Here is an 18697-nt window from a genome sequence, read left to right as displayed (position 1 = left end):
GTTAGTTGGTTGGAGAATGTTGTGTAGGAGGGCGAAGGGGTCTGATAGCACAAAGATAGGAAGCAGTGCAGAAACTCTGAAGTAAGGGACATTTGGCTATCACATATCCACAGAAAGGACCCTCTGTTCCAGTACTCAGGCCAAATCTAATGATCAGAATACAAGAGACTTGCCAATTGGACTTGGAATTTTTGTGATGAATCTGCAGAAAAACTAAGAGAATCTCAGCCAGAGGTTGTGACTCAGTTGGATCTGAATGCTGTGCACTGATATTCAACGGCATAAACAAGCTGAGAAAAAAGCAAATCACAAATTTCAACTCTCCTGTGGTCACTCATAGCCTACCAGATAAAATGGCACTAGTATGGCAGATGGGTGAGGCCTGGTCTGGCTCCTGAGCCTCATCTCCCACAATTTCCAATCTACATTTTACAAGAGTAAATTATTGAGATGTCACCCCTGTGCATATACCACAGATGGTGTTTCATGGCTCTTAGCACAACTTAGCACAAAGCAGTCTCTCCACTGGAAATTCCTGAGTTGGTAGGTAATAATCTGTAAGAACAAAATTTTCTCTCCCAATAGGATGAATTGTTATTACCCCACTTCCTGTGCACATACACCATGGGCTTTTAAAGTTTTTCTCTTGTGTCAGTCAGGGGATTTGAACTCAAGACCTGGGCACTGTCTCTGAGCTCTTTTTGCTCAAGGCTAGTGCTCTACTACTTTGAGTCACAGAGCCACTTCCTGTTTTCTGGTGGCTAATTGGAGATAAGAGTCTCACAGATATGTTTCATGCCTAGGCTGGCTTTGAACTGCAATCCTTAGATCTCATCCTCTTGAATAGTTAGGATTACAGACATGAGCCACTGGTACCTGGCTGCTTTTTACCTTTGATCTTCCTTGGAATCTTCTATAAGATTAGAATTAGCTTCTTATTTACCTAAAGTAAGGATATAGAATAATCTCCCTACTTAAAAAGTTTAGTAGTCTTTCTGTGGAAATCCAAAGGTTGGTATTGTTTCACATGAATATAAAATTTGTTCTAAACAACAACAAAAGCAAACACCTAAGGTAATTGAAAGACAATATTTTTTTTACATTTCTATTGATTGTATTTGAAAGCCAATAAAAAGCAGACACAAATTTTAAATCTATAATTCCCCAGATACTGAGGATTTGGTTTTGTTAATGGTCATTATGAGTTTTTTTTTTTTTTTTTTTGTCATTTTTTATTGTGAAAATACCGTACAGAGGGGTTACAATTACATGGTCAAGATAATGAGTACATTTCTTATCAAGCATTGTTGCCTCCTCCTTTGTTTCCCCTTCCCATTCCTTCCCCTCCCACCCCTCACCGCCCCCCGCCCCCCACCTCCCCCGCCAAAGTTGTAAAGTTCATTTTTCTTTTCTTTTCCCTTTTCTTTTCTTTTCTTTTTTTTTTGGGGGGGGGGGGGGGTCTGGTCGTGGAGCCTGAACTCTGGGCCTGGGCGCTGTCCCTCAGCTCTTCAGCTCAAGGCTAGCGCTCTACCACTTGAGCCACAGTGCCACTTCCGGCTTTTTTCTTTTTGCTTATGTGGTGCTGAGGAATCGAACCCAGAGCCTCATGCATGCAAGGCAAGCGCTCTACCACTGAGCCACCTTCCCAGCCCTAAAGTTCGTTTTTCGACATAACGACTTGGGTCCACCTGTATCCCTATTTAAACGATTTGTTTTTAAATGCTAAAATTCTTCAGTAGTGTAGGCCTCATGAAAGAAAACATCTGTGTATGTTTTAGGGCAGAGTTTGTTAATTATGACTTTCAGCCAGCAGGTGTCACCAGAGACAAGCACATTTGCTAAAGCTATCATCTCAAAGATGAACACAAATTCTCCAGGTGGACATCCTGTCTCCTCCTAAGGTCCCATCCATCTGTAGAAGGTTCAGCTAGACAGCAAGGAAGTCTATACTCCTGGGAATGGGAAGGTGGCTCAGTGGTAGAGTGCTTGCCTTGCATGCACGAGGCCCTGGGTTCGATTCCTCAGCACCACATAAGCAGAAAAAGCCAGAAGTGGCTCTGTGACTCAAGTTGTAGAGCCCTAGCTTTGAGATGAAGAACTGAGGGACAGCGCCCAGGCCCAGAGTTCAGGCCCCATGACTGACAAAAAAAAAAGTCTGCTTCATTAGATCTTAGTCCCTCTTCCCCACCCCGCTCCCCTTCCTAAGCCAGTAATTTTCACTTTAAGCACTGTCCTTTGCCCTTCCCGAATTTTCTACTGTGATGTACTATCCAGGACACTGACTTTTTCCCTCAGAACACTGCACATTACCATCTCAAAGTCTGTCCTGGAGGCAATCAGGTTTCAAAGGATCTATCTGTTCATTCTTTCTTTCTTTCTTTCAGCAAACATCATCTGAGCATTTACCATTTGCCAGTTACCATTGGGTAATGTCACACAGCCGGGCAGTGGGCACTGTCCCCTCAGCCTGAAGGTTACCATCATGCAATCATCACCAAATCTAATAAAGTCTCTACCTGTCCTAGACTACCCCATCTTTGTCCACACATCAAGAATGTTTGTGTATTTACAGAAATTTTGCCAGCAAGGATTCTAAATGGTTAGTTTATAGGACAGAAATGTACCAGTAATAGAGCTGAGAATGAGTTGTATTTATAGTGGCCTTAAATATAGGGTAAAATAATAAAATTCATTAGTATTTGACAACCAAAATGCCAATGTTCCTCTCAGGCTAACTTTGTAAATTCATGACAGATTTTTGTAAAAAGAAAGTCGTTGTAAATGACATTGCTACAAATGAAACACAAACCAAAAACTAACCATACTATTGTCCCCCAGAAGTTGAAGAATGCATTTTTAGAGACTTGGATGAAATCATGCAACCTAAAGCAGACTACACATAAACACAAAAACAAAACAAGCAACAAAGACAATATGAAAATCTTATCTGTCCTGTGAACAAAACAGGCTGCTTGATCTAGCTAATACACACATAGATGCATAGCTTTCTAGTAGAAAGTTTATTGCACCGAAATTGGCTTTAAAGGTGGCAATCTTTCATTTCATGCTGAATGCTGTCATCCTGCATCTCGTGTGGACAAGCCCCTGGGTGCTCTGCAATCCTGCTCTTTCTCAGAACTAAGTTCATCTTGGGACTTGTCCAGTTTTGAAGTTCTCCTCAGATGCTGTCTGATAAGCAGGAAAAGCCAGTGATTCCATCTGAAAATCTTTGGTGCCTAACACGTCCTAACATCTGGTCTAGGACTTCAAGTCAGCTGGCACTGAGCTAAATCCCATGCTGGTGACTAGAACGAGGAAAGGATTCCGTGGCCTGTAACAAAAAGCCCGGGGGGGGGGGGGAGGCTCAGTGTGGCAAAGCCATGGAATGATACCTTCCAGGAGCCCTTCACTTCTGCCAGCTTTAGTGACTGGTTTCATGTTCATCAAATTACTGCTATTCCTCACATATCACACCTGCATTTTAGACAATCTAAAGTCAAGCTAGGAGGAAATATGGGGATAGCAATATCAGGAAGGAAAACCCTTCCTTAGAAACCCCATGATAAGGCGGTGCTGGTGACTCCCGTCTCAGGAGGCTGAGGTCTGAGGATCCCAGTTCAAAGCCAGCCTGGGCAAGAAAATCAGTGAGATTCTTGTCTCCAGTTAACTACCACTCATCTCCCATTAAGTGGCACTCTGGCTCAAAGTGGTAGAGAGCTGGACTTGAGCAAGGAGCTCAGGGACAGTGCCCAGGCCCAGAGTTCAAGCCCCATGAGTGACCAAAAAAAAAAAAGGAAAAGAAATCCCTATGATACTTCAGTTTACTTCTCATTGGCCACATGGCCAGATCAAACCTTAAGGAATAGTTGTATGTCAGCTGGATAATTTGCTAGGCAGAATGATATCTAGGTTATTTATATTCCCGAGGAAGAAGGGCAGAATCAATTTTTAGGTAGGACAATTAGTGGTTGCTGTCACAGCCTGATAGTAATAGATGATTAACACATGTTAATTGACTAATGGAATAGAAACCTATCTTTGGAACCATGAGAGGCCTTTACAGACTCATGGCAAGATTACAGAAACTTTTTCTAATATCCCTGCAGATAGTTAAATATAGTGAGTGTGTCTTCAACTTTTCACACCCTAGGATATTCCTTTTCCAAAATAGCTCTGTTTTCTGCTTTTTCTGAAGCCATTCCCATCTGTTTATATTCTAGGTATTGATGAACCTATTCAAAAAATGCATTCAGGCAGAAGAGCCCATGAGACTTTTATCTGCAATTAACTAGCAAAAAGCAGGAAATAGAAGTGAGGCTCAAGTGGTAGAGTACCAGCCTTGCAAACAAGAAGCAAGCAAGAGCACGAGGCCCTGAGTTCAAGATTCAAGACTAGTATATGCAGGGAAAGAATAATACTACAGTCATCTCTTTTCCCCTGCTGTGCACCAGGCCATTAAGACTGTCTGAACTGAAAGACCCCGCTGCCAGTCCTTACAGTGAAGGCAGGCTACCTCCTTAACAACCCTTACCCCTTAAGAAGCTCCTCAAGCCATATCAACCTCATTTAACCACTAAGCTGGTTTTATGGACCCAGAGAAGCCCTTTAACATGTTCAATGCTCAACTCCGAGCTGTTAGATGTAGTCCATTGCTTCTGAGTTCTGATTTGCTATTCAATGAATGACATGACCACCATGTATTCCTCTAAGTCACCTTGAAAATTTGTTAGACTTTTGCTACTAGTGAGTATTGCATTCAGGTATAATAGAATTTCTCCAAATCACAGTTGCTACCCTAAGACAGAAGTTCATGCAGGAAGTCTGGAAGTTAGCAGCCCATGGTGGCTGACATTGTGTACCGTAGGGTTAGAGACACACCTTTCCAGTAGATGGGAAGCTTTTAGTCTCAAGGTCACTGCACAGCATATATGAATTCCAGAGAACAAGGAAAAGGAAATCAAGGGAAGGGCAATTGCTCTTTCAGAAGACTTCTCCTGGTAGCTATATGACACCTCTATTTATATCCAGCTGGCCAGAATTAAGTCACATGGTCATAACTTAGCTGCCAATCGGGCTGGGATCATAGGCCTTGTTCTGAGTGACTGTATCCTATTAAAAGTCAGGTGACTGTTATCATCAAAAAGTGAGAGAAGGGTATTAGGAGTCAGCTTGAAGTCTTGGCCACTCCTTCCATTTCCTCATAGATATAGATACAGATATTCAAGATTGGGGCCACGGTAAGAGTATTTATTAAGTACTTAATATGACTAGGGACTGTTGTGGGGACTTTACAGGTAAAAATGTATTTAATTCTCACAAAACTCTATTTTTATTTTATTATGTAGGTGGAAAAACAGGTCAAGAGAGTCTAGAGCCCAAGTTCATACAGATATGTTAGAAGTCCAAGCTCCTAAATTGCTGGTCCGATGCACTGTCTCTGGACAATGTGAGAGACATAACCTCCTGTTTTTACCTTGGCAACTGTTACTATGGAACTTTTTGTTACTCACATCTTGAGTCTGCCTTCTTAAAGGCCTCTGTTGGGTTGAAATTCCTTGTTTATCAGTGAATGACTGGTCTACCTATATTTTTCTCAGGCCTGCTCAGGAACAGAGACTTGCCATTTAGAGTTAAGGATAAACTATCTCAGCTCTGAGTCCCAGCATCATGCTGCAGGAGAATGAGCAATGTGGCCTATAGGGAGGGAATAAAATGTGGCAGTTGTGAAGATATCACGGCTGTGGAACACTGGGGTGGGACAGATTCAAAAGCTTTGCAGCAAGTAAGACCTCAGGTTGAATTCTGAATCTAATATTTGCTACAGGACAGCCTCCTTAACCTCTCAATATCCTCCTGTAAGACTTACTTTGTGTGTTTACTTTTTTTTTATTCCCCCTTTGAAAGCACTTGGGTGTGAACTCAGGGCTAGTATAATGCTATCGAGCCATACCTCCAGGCCTTGAAGGTCTCCTTTGTAAGTTTACTGTGGGGATTCAAATGCGTAAGCACATGTACAGAGGGCAAGTATCTGTGTGTTTCACAGCATAGAATCTGGCAGCTGGTGGGCATCTGTTGTTTTGCTACTTTGATGATGACCAATGGAACCCCACTCTCCTGTTTGAGTTCTAGGTATCTGTGAAGGAGACAGAAATGTGAAGGCTTAGAGGTAGAAAAGGCAGTGAGGGAAATAAGTCAGGTTATATCCCTTTAAAAAAATCTTTCTTGACTTCTGGAAATTTATCTGAAAGAACAATCCTCAGACCTTAACCTCTCAAGAAGCTAGGATTACAGGGGTGAGCCACAGTGCCTGGCTTGGTTCATTCTTTTTATCCCTGTAAATGCTCTTCTCTAGTAAATGTGTGTGTGTGTGTGTGTGTGTGTGTGTGTGTGTGTGTGTGTGTTTGCCTGATATCCGCATAGCTCTCTTATGATTACAATTTGTACAGAATTATCTTTTTACATTTTGTCATATAACCTATTGTGTCTTCAGGTCTGAATCAAGTCTCTTGGAGATGCTATATCTCTTTACATTTTAACTAAAGAGTTTAATCCATTTACATTTAAAGTAATTAGGGGCTGGGGGTTTAGCCCAGCAGAAGGGTGCCCGCCCAACGCACGCAAGGCCCTAGGTTCGGTCCTCAGCCCTGGGAAAAAAAAAAGAAAGCTACAAAAGACCAAAAAAAAAAACAAGGCAACATTTAAAGTAATTACTTTAAATGGTAAGTAACAACTTGTTTCTGTCATTTGGTGTTTGTTTTTTATATATTGTATCTTTTTTTTCTTTTTCTTTTGGCCCTTCAGTTCTTTCAATAGTGCATTTTTTTGTGTCTGATTTTTTTTTTTCAGTGTAGTATTTCTTTTCTTGTTTTCTTTTCTGAACATATTTTATTTATTTTCTGTATGTAACCCTGGTTGTTACAAGTAATATCTCAAAATAATAACAAGTCTAATTTGAATGAACACTAATTGAACTTCCATAATAATAATTTGTTTACTATTCAGTGCCATTCTTTCTTGTCATATTCTTTTTTTAAGTTATCAGTAATATTTTAGCCATGTTTGCTTACAAGTGAAATTCAGGAAATTGCAGATTAACATTTTTGTCTTCCATATTATTCTGCTGCTCTTGGTCAAACAAATCTTTAGAAAGCAGCTGCGATTCCATTGCATATAGATTCTTCTACCCACAATATCACTTGGAAAGACCAAGTCATCAAAGATTTTATTGTGTCTGCCTTCTAGGGTGTGGCTCCTAGGAGATGTTTCCTATTTGTCATATACTTTTTTTTTTTTTTTTAGGTTATTCAGGTAGAATTCTCTTCTGAGCAACAAAGACCGTATGCTTATCAATGAGGCTTTTTTTTGTTGTTCTATTCACATACAAGCTGGCTTGGATTTTTGGATAAGATTTCTGTTGAGGCTCTGTAACAAGTATCACAAGAGCTTTCTCACCAGAATGCAACTCAATTTCTTCGGCTGCTATGATATTTCAGTTCTCTTAGCTGAGGCTGGAGGTCCAAGTTCATCTGCAGCTCCTTAAGTACCTGAGAGATGCTGAACTTGAATTCATCCAGACACTCTGGGGCTCAAGTGACACATGGCCTTCTGCTTTTTGTGCATTGGCTTAGGAAGAACAGATAGTACATCTTTATACACTGGGAGCCCATTCAGATAGGTTTATAATAATGCTCTAATGCCTTTAAAATTATATAAGAAAAAAATGGGTAAAATATACAAAAAGAGTAGTTTTTATATTTATCTACACACATCCTTACCAGGTTCTTTCTTTTGTCTGACTAGAGTGATCATCTACTATGTTTTCAATTCTGCCTGAAGGACAGCCTTTAGCATTTCTCGAAGGACACTTCCACCAGCAACCAACTTCCTCAGCTTTTGTATACTTGGCAAAGTCTTGATTTCTCCTTTAGTTTTGAAAAGTGCTTTTTGTTGGATAAAGAATTCTTGATGGACATTTTTTTCTTTCCATCCTGTAAACTTATCATCTCACTGTCTATGTCTTCTGAAAATAGATCAGGGATTGATTTTTATTAAAAAGTGCTGTATACAACATATTACTTCTGTCTGGATGCATGCAATATTCACGCTTTGTCTTTGTTAAAAATTTTAATTATCATCTGTCTTCGTGTGCGGCTCTTAAGTTTTCCTGCATAAATTTTATTGAGTTTCTTGGATATAGAGATCTGTTTTTCATCAAAGCTGAGAAGTTTTTGGCCATTATTTATTCAAGTATTCTTTTTTTTTTCCTCCTACAACCCCTTCTCTCTGGGGCTTCCATAATGTTTGCAGTGGTCTATTTTGTAGTATCCAACAAGTATCTTAAAGCTGTATGCATTTACTCCATTCTTTTTGTTCCTTCTCAAACTAAATAATAAGTGTTTTTATCTTTCAATTCAGTGATTCTTCCCCCCGCCCCCATGTTCAAATCTCCTAGTGAATTTCATTAGCGGTTTTGTTTTAGTTAGTTTGCTTTTCAACTCCAGAATTTCTATTTGTTTTTATTTCTATCTCTATTGATATTTTCTATTGGCAAGATATCATTCTCTTGTTTATTAGTTCTTTGTGCATTTAAAAAATCATTTTGGTCAGTTGATATGTGTGTGTTGGTAAGTCCAATAGCTGGGTTTCTTCAAAGATAGCCCCTTTAGATTTCCCTATTGGTAGGCTATACTTTGTTGTTTCTTTTTGTACTTTATAGATTTTTTTGGTTGTTGTTGAAAGGTGTACATTTTGAATATCATTATTGATTGGCAACTCTAGAAATCAGATTTCTCCCTCGCCCCGGGTTTGTTGTTAGTGCTTGTAGTTTTCAGTTGATTATTGAGTGAATTTGCTGAATGGTTGTTGTTTTTTTTAATGTTTTGGTAAACAGTATAGTTTACTTAAAGATTGGTGTGTATAATCATTAGTATCTCAGCCAGGAATCTGATTTCCTTACATGCTTAGAACCAAATACCATTTTCCAATCCTTGCAAATTTATGCTATGTAGGAACCCTCCCTAGTGCTTAGCAAGGCTGTTTCCAACTCTGCTTCAGCCTTCACTCCTGCTTGCATTTGCCAGAGGTGAATATTCAAGGATTTGTTACGTTTTAGTGTGTGTGTGTGCGTGTGTGTGTGCGTGTGCGTGTGTTTCTATAGTGTCCCCAGAGGATGCACGCAGCATTTTAGATTCGTTGGCATATACAGGAGTCTTTCAAAGTCTTTGTTCTCGCAGAGTATGTTCTTTCCTAGTCTCTTCCTTCCTTAGGCTTTTCCATCCATCTGCTTCTGGCCACTTGTGCTATTACTGACAACAGGTTGTTTCAGGATGTATGCCTACCTTTAAAGAAGGTTCTGAGGAATGTGAAATGAAGACAAACCTCTGAGCCAATTTTGCAGGCATCTACCACATAGTGAAAAACAAACCACCATGATTTTCAAGAACATGATGGGGTTGGGAAGGTGGCTCAGTGGTAGAGCGCTTGCCTTGCATGCATGAGGCCCTGGGTTCAATTCCTCAGCACCACATAAGCAAAAAGAAAAAAAGCCGGAAGTGGCGCTGTGGCTCAAGTGGTAGAGCGCTAGCCTTGAGCTGAAGAGCTGAGGGACAGCGCCCAGATCCAGAGTTCAGGCCCCACGACCAAACCCCCCCCCCCCCCCAAAAAAAAAGAACATGACCAACACACCACAGTAGCCCCATGAGGAACACTGGGCCATGCAAGCATCCCCACCGCTGTCACTGAGCTGTGAACGGGGATGGCAACATAGAAAGTTAAAGTGCTCCTGTATCCTATTATTGAAATTCCTCATTTAGCATTCTCTTGCTTGTCTTTGTTTTCTCTGTGTGTGTATGTGTGTGTTTGTTGCGCGCACGCACGTTTAAATTAGATTACAGGGTTTAGAAAAGTTGATCTGACAGTCTTTGCCAGCTTAATCATTCCTTTAGTGAAAAGAGGGAGTTTTCAAATTTGTTAATCTAGCATTTTATTCACAAAAACTCAACATTTAGGGGGCCGGGAAGGTGGCTCAGTGGTAGAGTGCTTGCCTTGCATGCCTGAGGCCCTGGGTTCGATTCCTCAGTACCACATAAGCAAAAAGAAAAAAGCCAGAAGTGGTGCTGTGGCTCAAGTGGTAGAGCGCTAGCCTTGAGCTGAAGAGCTGAGGGACAGCACCCAGGCCCAGAGTTCGGGCCCCACAACCGGACCCCCCCCCAAAAAAACCCCTCAACATTTAGATTTTTTTCAATATAAAATTAGAGCACAGGTTATAGTGTATTGAGGTCAATTTTATATTCTGTTTCTAAAGATAATTGATTCTCTCTTTATATATATCTATATCTATATATATCTGGTAACAATTGAGTAGATGAACTACTTATTACACTTACAAAAACTCATATAAGACACTATTATTCCCATTTTACCATCTAGGTTACACAGCTTAAACAAGTAATGGAGACAGATCCAAATCCATACCCATGACCCCAAGACCATTGCTATTTTTTTAAAAAATGCTATGCTGGTTCAGAAAATGAAGAGATAAATGACTGCATCACTCAACTGGTTTCAAAGCATATTCTTCTCCACTATATTTAAGTATCACAATAAGATTATAGCATGGGTGGAGTGTTTTCCTCATTTAGGCATTAGCAGGACAAGTAACCTGTAACGGAGAGTAACTGGAGATGAATGCAGTTATTCCAACACTTGCTTCAGCGCTTTCTCTGTTATCTCATCTTGTCTCTACTAATGTAAACAGGGTTTTTAATTGACCATGATTCTTTCTGGTTGAAAAGTAAACTATTTTTCAATGAACTGTTACATGCAAACCAGGACCTGGAGACTTACTCTTGACTCTCACTTTTGACTTGGCCCCATGTACCAATCAATCATCCAGTTCTGATTACTTTACCTCTTCAAAAGCTCTTAAGTATAGACCTTTTGTTCCATTCTGCTGCTGATGTCCTAGCTACAGAATTCATACACACTGACTTGGCTTATCATCAAAGTCTCCTCATTGATTATCCAGACTGGATGCAACCTATTCTATTCTATAATCCCTACACGGCTCCTTATACTACATTTCCCCCTGCCCTAAAAAGCAAATACTTTCAAACACTCCTTTGCTTATAGACCTCTTTCCAGTGAGTCTCCATTTTCTTTGGCCTAAAATCAAGTCCCTTGGGACAGTCCACAAGACCCTTGAGATCTGATCTCTTTGGATTTCTCCAATATCACGATCCCATTCACTCCTCAGGACCCACTCGCAGACACTATTTCTTCACACTTTTGTATCTTCTGGGAATACTCCTTGCCTGCCTCTCTTCAAAAGGCATATTAATCATTGTATCCCCACTTCTTTGCTCCTCCCACCACCTGGTGGTTCCCCCAGGACTCCTGAATTAACTCTTCAAGAACAGCTGACACACCCAATACAATTGGCTTCTGCCACTACAGTACTAGACATATACTCACACATCCAGCTACGTTATGTGTTAAATAGTTTATTGCCTAAGTATGAATATGCAGTATTTTCATTTCTTTGCAGGCTGGTAGAAAGTTCAAAGCTCAGTGCCTCCATGTACTACAACTGATCTAGAATGTAACATATTTAGTCCTTCCTATTTTTGTTTCTGCGTTTTTGTTTTTGTAGATATGCTATTTGAGGGAGAAAACATAAATATGTAAATATACATGCCCTAAAAGCAGATTGAAGGTTGTTTCTTATTAGCATAGAAAACAAAGATGGTGAAGGTGACAAGGTAGACAAGCAAATTTCATAGTTTACAGACTCCCTGGGCCATTGTGAGGTTGGGAACTCTCAGCCTAAATCTGGAACTTAGGTAGCTCTCATTCATTAGGTACAGGGGGGGAAAATCCCTGGTGTAGAGAAATATCTTAAGGTCATTTATCTTTTCTCTCATTGGCTCCTTTGTATTATTTTGAGAATTTACAAGAGATAGCATTGATTGGAAAAGGTAAACGTTTCTAGTGTTCGGTGAACTTGAGACTGAACCTGGATGAATTTGATCATCAGGTGTATGCTCTTATTTTTAAGAGATGTGATGTATCATACGGAGTGTAGGCTTCTATGGGTTTTTCTCTCCTCCCTACAAATCTAATTAGTCACCAAGCTTGTTTTCCTTTTAGATCCTGGCTCAAGCCTCTTCCTCTCCTAGACTTCTTCTACATTTCCACCTCTATTCTAGTTTCTACACACATATATTACTTCTCTTCCTTTCCAGTTCACTTTAGGTCTGAACACACATGCAAGGATTCCATCTTCTCTCCAGGCTCACCAGTAGTTATACGTGTTTTGCAGTGGCCACCCCAAGGCACTGTCCGTCCTCATACTTGGGTTGCTGCCCATGCAGGGACTCCGCAGTCTCTCCTGTCCCTTCACCATTTGGCTAATTCTTGTTATCCTTCAAGACCATCTAGGCTAGCTTTTCCTGACGACCTCAACATTGTATGCACATCTTAAACACCCTCTACTTCTTGAAGTCAGAGAGTAATTAGCACTGAGCTTCCAGGATGTAAACTGCCTGGAGAGAGGAGGAAATGCTTGTTGAATGAAGTGACCACACAGAACACATACATACAAGTGGCCATGCTTGGGAGAGTATCTGGATTGGGCCTCATTCAATCACACTCTTCACCAATGTGAGACACAGACCCCAACTCCATTCAGATCATCATTATTGCCATTCTTTTTTATGATCCTAAACTTACCAAATCTTCCTCCCCCTTTCTCTTGTGCAATGAAAAAAATCCTTAATCAACATGGATTTGACTTAGATTTGTTTTAAATTGAAAGCCAACTGCCATAAGTATCATTGATTAAAAATTCTTTCCGTCTTCATTCAAGATAGATACATTTAGCTTTTACTCAATTCTTATCAATAGTAGGACTGACTTGAGAAACTTGTCTCTTAATTGTTCCATTGATGTATTAAAACACTGCTTTAGTAGCTGTTGTTTTATTTTCTTACCTATTTTTTTTTATTTTTTGTCGGTTGTGGGGCTTGAACTCTGGGCCAGGGCGCTGTCCCTGAGCTCTTAAGCTCAAGGCCAGCATTCTACCACTTGAGCCACAGCTCCACTTCTGGGTTTTTCTGCTTATGTGGTACTGAGGAATTGAACCCAGGGCCTCATGCATGCAAGGCAAGGACTCTACCACTGAGCCACCTTCCCAGCCCTCTAGCTATTTATTTTTAATATAGTTCAGTTTTTTCATACTAAAAACCACAGAAGAATATTTAAAAACATATAGATAAGCAAAGAAGCTAACCAATTAAATTAAAATGATCCATAATCTCCCAAGACAGAGATAACTCTAATAATCATCTTGGTGTGAACAGGTGGCTTTTCTGATTTCCACATAATCGTTTTGCCAGATTAACTGACAGTGTCTAACCTGTAGAGATAGGATGTGAAAAGTGCTTTAGGGAGGGGCTATTTTCAGGATCCTGTGTTCTCAGCATTAGTGGAGCATGCTTGGTGAGAGTCAGGAATATTTTTCCAACATATGTAACAGGTATGGTGCCTCCTCTAATTGCTTAACTGTTGTAGCATATGAATTACTTAAACAATGAATATGAAAAGAGTAGTTTCTATGAAAACTAATGTTTTGAAAGATTGAATGCCTTGGAAAGATTTAATACATGTAAACACTCATCTTAAATGCCTGAGAAATATAACTGTTTGCAAGAAATTATAGAAATCCCAGTGTCTACAGGCTTCATAAACACCTCTAAATTCTTGATGTTTTTAACAATAATGAATAATTCACACTTTGCATCTTTGAGTGGTCATATTATTGGTGTTGCTCAGACAGAGAAGATAGGGGCCAAGGAATTATTAAAAATGAATATAACTATGTCAAAGATTGGCTAATGAACATTTTATATTGAAATTCATTTTCTAATGATTTTCAATCCCAGTCAGAATCTTCAACTAACCCACCAACTACTAGTGTACACAGAGAAACAGCATCTAGTATAACTTCACTGAGGTCCTGCTACAAATAATGCTTTACCTCCTTCTTTTTCATGGACTATATTCTGAATGTTATTACAAGTCATTATTACTTACATGTTAACACCATCCCTTTTTTTTAAACATGTAAAACTTTATTTTGATTTCCTCTCTGCCAGGACTGCCATATACCCAGCCATTTTCTAAACTCAATTTTTACTTTGATTTTTTTTTTTTTTTTTTTTTGCATGTGCATGTTATTTTGCTGTAATCTGCAAGAATCTTTCCTGGAAGATGGAGAGAGTAGACAAATCCCTTTCACTTTGTCTCCTAGTGAAGGGCCCAGGATCCAACAGGAGGCCCATTGAAAGCCTGTTCTGATGGAAAGGAAACTGCTCTGTGCTGTTACCTCTCTACTCAAAGACCTGGCCCAGGAGCTTGTAAGAATTTTAGATTCTTAAGGTGTCCACTGAAATTTTGGTAAGACCATGAAATAGTCTAATAACTAGCTCTATATTTTTTCCTGGACTCCTAAATTTAGCCTAGGTGAATATTCTAAAGTTATGTTTCTCAGAACCTGGGCAATAAATGAAGCATCATATCAAGTTAAAGGCACAAGTCATTTTTCACTTTTACTATTACTTGTCTAACCTAAAATAATAAAATTCACAGTTCAATCTATAGTACCATCAAAGAAAAGATTAGCTTTACATAAATCTTGATTCCCCACCCCCCCTAAACTGTAATGGGACACAGCCACTGCCTACATGATGGCATACTACAGGTATGCCTGACAATTAGCTCAGAACAGAGGGAGGCTTCAGTTCATGTGTGGCACCTGGCACCAGGCACCATGAATGCTTTCCATGGTGAATATTACCTAACAGAGGCTTTCCTACCTGACCACTGAATTCAGTTGTGACTGTAGCATTCACAGGACCACTGAGACTGGATAGTGGATAAACTTAAAAGTTTACCCTCTTGGTGCTTATAGCTCAGGCTGATACTCCTAGCTACTCAGGAGGCTGAGATCTGAGGATTGCAGTTTGAAGCCAGTCTGGGGAGGAAAGTCCATGAGTCTGTTATCTCCAATTCACCACTAAGATGCCAGAAGTGAAGGTATGGCTCAATAGGTAAAGCACTAGCCTTGTGTGAAAAACCAAGAAAGAGTAGAAGACCCCTCAGGGTCTTCTCAAGCCCTGCTACCAGCACACACACAAAAAAAGACAAAAAAAATTGGTTTTGATATGTTTATATTCCATACTCCAACGGCCCTAGAACAGGCTGAGGGGTGCTAGAAAAGAAGAGCTTGGAACTTCTCAGACACCCTGGCAGTATAACAACCTAATTAGAAACTATGATCTCTTTCCTCATTCACTACCGTGGGTATGGGCAAAGTGTGATGACACAGTAGACAATGACATTCTTTCCTATAAAATTTTATTTATTACATAAAAAATTGTATACATTTGTTAGACTAAAATACAGTTTTCGTTATAATTCTGGCAACTGAGTCAGTAACACAGAGAAAACTTAGCATAAGATCAGCACTTTTTTGTTGTTGTTTCTAGTTCATATTTCTGCACAAGAAAAACATTTCAAAGCTCCATTTCATATAAGTTCATGGTACCCTGAAACCAGATGGAATATGCCATCCAATTCAGAGCTCTTGGAAGTTAATTTCCCAGCAAGATTCGATAACTCCAGAAAGTTAATTGCTTAATATACATATTTCTTAAGTCTGCTGAGAGCAGAATGCTCCATCGGCAAAGTGTGTACTGTGTCAGCAATGACAGTACAATTACCAGGACTATGATTATGTCTGTGGAGTATGTTCAAGCACCTACATGTATGTTTCCCCACGTGCATAAGTGTAGTGACACTGCAAGAAGAAAGAACCCCAAAGAATCCTAAGGTAAATTACCCCAAACTATGGAATTCATGGAAGGCTGAACTGTGATCCTCCAGTTTGTAACAGACAAAGACAGGATGTGACACAAAGATTCTGACATGAGGATGCATAATAGCAAAAACCAAAACCAAAACCACAAAAACCCCAACAACACAAAATGACAAAAAGGCATCCAGAAATATGTGGCACAACATGTTTCTCCTGCTGGATATCAGGGCATAAAAAATTGTATACAGACTCATTGGTGTGCCATTTGATGAGTTTACCACCCAGTATGAAGGGCAAGGCTGACATTAGATGGGAAGACTGTGTGTGAGAGATTAATAGCAGGTCCTTAATTTATTGACTGGTCTTTAAAAGGGTTGATTACCTTATTCTAGGAGGCCTGTCTTCAACTCATGGTCAGAAAGGCTGTGCCAGACAGTATGTAAGGCTGGACTTTTGGTTTTCAGAAGACATGCTTTTGTCTTTGGTTGTTAGTCCAGAGCCTCTATCATGTTGTTAAGATGCCCAGCATACTTTTTCTCCCTGCTTTTTAAAACATTATTTTTATTTTTCCTTCTATAATCAAGTCAGTCCACTTGATCTTAACTTCATTAGACATAAGATCAGGAGTGCAGCTAGTGTCATGAATATGGAAACTTTTCATTTGGAATTTCTAGTACTATCACAGAGGAGGAAAGAAACCAGCCAACATGAACAAATCTAGCAGCTTAGGAAATTTTAAGAGAAAAAAATTTTCTTCCATCTGATCCTTGAAAATCCAAATTAATAAGAGTAGTAAAAAAACACAAACCTAAGTGGGACACAAAGAATGGGGAGAATGTATCTAGCAGTCCATTTCAAGACACTTCCAAAGCTGTTCTATTATTGTCACATTCCTAACACAAAAGTGTTGGAGGAGAAGAGTCTTGACCTGATTATCACATTATAAAAGAGGGTAGCCTGGTGCTTGGTGGCTCATACTTATAATGTTAGCTACTCAGGAGGCTGAGATCTGAGAATCAGGGTTTGAAGCTGGCCCAGGCAGAAAAGTTCTTGTGAGACTTTTATCTCCAATTAACCACTCAAAAACTGGAAGTGTCATTGTGGCTCAAGTGGCAGAGCACCAGCCTTGAGCATGAAGCTCAGGGGCAACACCCAGGCCCTGAGTTCAAGCGTCACAACTGACAAAAATAAATAAATAAAAATAAGAGGGTCTGCACACTCTGTAGGGGCAGGCAGTTCATGGGGCTGCTCTATCTGACCATTTACTCTTCATATCTTCTCAATGCCTACTCTTTTTTTTCCCCACATGAACTAGTATATCATGTTATTTCTCTTCCTTTTTTTTTTTTTTTTGGTCAGTTGTGGGGCTTGAACACTGGGCCTGAGCACTGTCCCTTAACTCTTCAGCTCAAGGCTAGCGTTCTACCACTTGAACTATAGCACCACTTCCTGTATTATATATTTCTCATGCAGTACCTAACTCAAATTATATTCCTAGCTGGCAGGACATATGGATAAGATTCATACACAGAAGTCAGAATATTATCTATTGTCTTTGTCACACTTTTATGCTGAAAGTATCTAGGAAATTAGACTGGATATTTGTTCTAGTAGTGGATATTTGTTCTAGTAGTGGTTTTCTTTACATTGTGAAAGGCAGAGCTTTAGGGGCAGGGGGAGGGCAGGGAAGTTCTTTTCTCATTTTTTTACATTCCTCAAGCCAGTCCTCAGATTTCAACCGCTTTCTTCAGCCTAAAAATGCAGGTAGTGGTTTGATATCTGACTATATGAAATCAGGACCCACTTGAATTCAATTTTTAAAGAATTTCAAAACTCCCTTAAGGACTTTTTTTCCCTAAGGATATAAAGAGCATTTGGGGAGAGCTGACATGCAGATGCCAGCACCCTTACCTACTCACAAGTTGTAGATATAAAGTAAATAAAGTGCTTCCCCCAAAAGGAAGATGGAGTGGGCATGGGGAAAGGCATGGCCCCAGTGGCAGAGGGGTCCAAGGCTGCTCTACCATAGTGAGTGGAAAGATGCCAAACACTTCCCTGATTTATGAAGGGAGAGACTTTTGGGATTTCAAGTCCCAGCATCTACTCCTACAGATTTCCATTATTACTTTCATCAGTTTGTTGTATTTTGTTTAACCATTTTTGGTCATGTTGACAGATATTAGAAGGGATATTTGGTAACACTATGCCACATAATGTCGTATCTCAACTACAATCAAATTATCATCTTAATTTTCTTTCAATATTAAGAAATATTGAGTAAGTGCTCTACCACTTAAGCTACATCCTCAAGCCTACACAAGTGTCATGGTAGATAGTAATTAAGGATTCTATATTTCTTCTTGGATTTTTTTGGGGGGAGGGGTCCACTGAAAAAAATTTGGTACCTTGCTAAAAACTCCTCCAAGACACATACACCCTCACACCTCAATGGAAACCTTATTCTTAAAAAGACTCAATGCCGACTTTCTGTTATCCACTCAAATTAATGGTCTCTATTTCCAAACCTAGTATTAAACTATACAAACTCTTGTTATAAAAATGATTCTAGGCCAGAGGATTGTTAGTAGAGGCACAATCACTCCTAGGAACGTTTCAAATGTTCCGAGGTTCTATTGACATTGAGGAGCAAGACAGTCCAAAGCTTTCCTAAGTTCAAAGAGACCTACAGCCCTTCAAATAAATCTACTTTTGAATATCACATATTAAGATCTCAGCAAATGAAAGTGAAAACATTTGGAATATTTGCAAGTCAGTGTTTTCATGTGCCACTAGATCATAATAACTAGACCACTGCTTTCTGGT

General features: G+C 39.7%; 1 protein-coding gene across 1 annotated transcript in view; it reads right to left on the bottom strand.

Annotated features, from left to right (window-relative positions):
* Nucleotides 1–18697, bottom strand: part of Slc44a1 (solute carrier family 44 member 1) — a 175632-nt gene that overhangs the window by 13627 nt on the left and 143308 nt on the right. The window lies entirely within an intron of this gene.

The sequence above is a fragment of the Dipodomys spectabilis genome, unplaced genomic scaffold (assembly GCF_019054845.1).
Source record: "Dipodomys spectabilis isolate Male_0828 unplaced genomic scaffold, ASM1905484v1 ptg000006l, whole genome shotgun sequence".
Classification (NCBI taxonomy): domain Eukaryota; kingdom Metazoa; phylum Chordata; class Mammalia; order Rodentia; family Heteromyidae; genus Dipodomys; species Dipodomys spectabilis.
The sequence above is the reverse complement of the archived record's forward strand: the minus strand, read 5'-3'. Positions and strand labels throughout refer to the sequence as shown.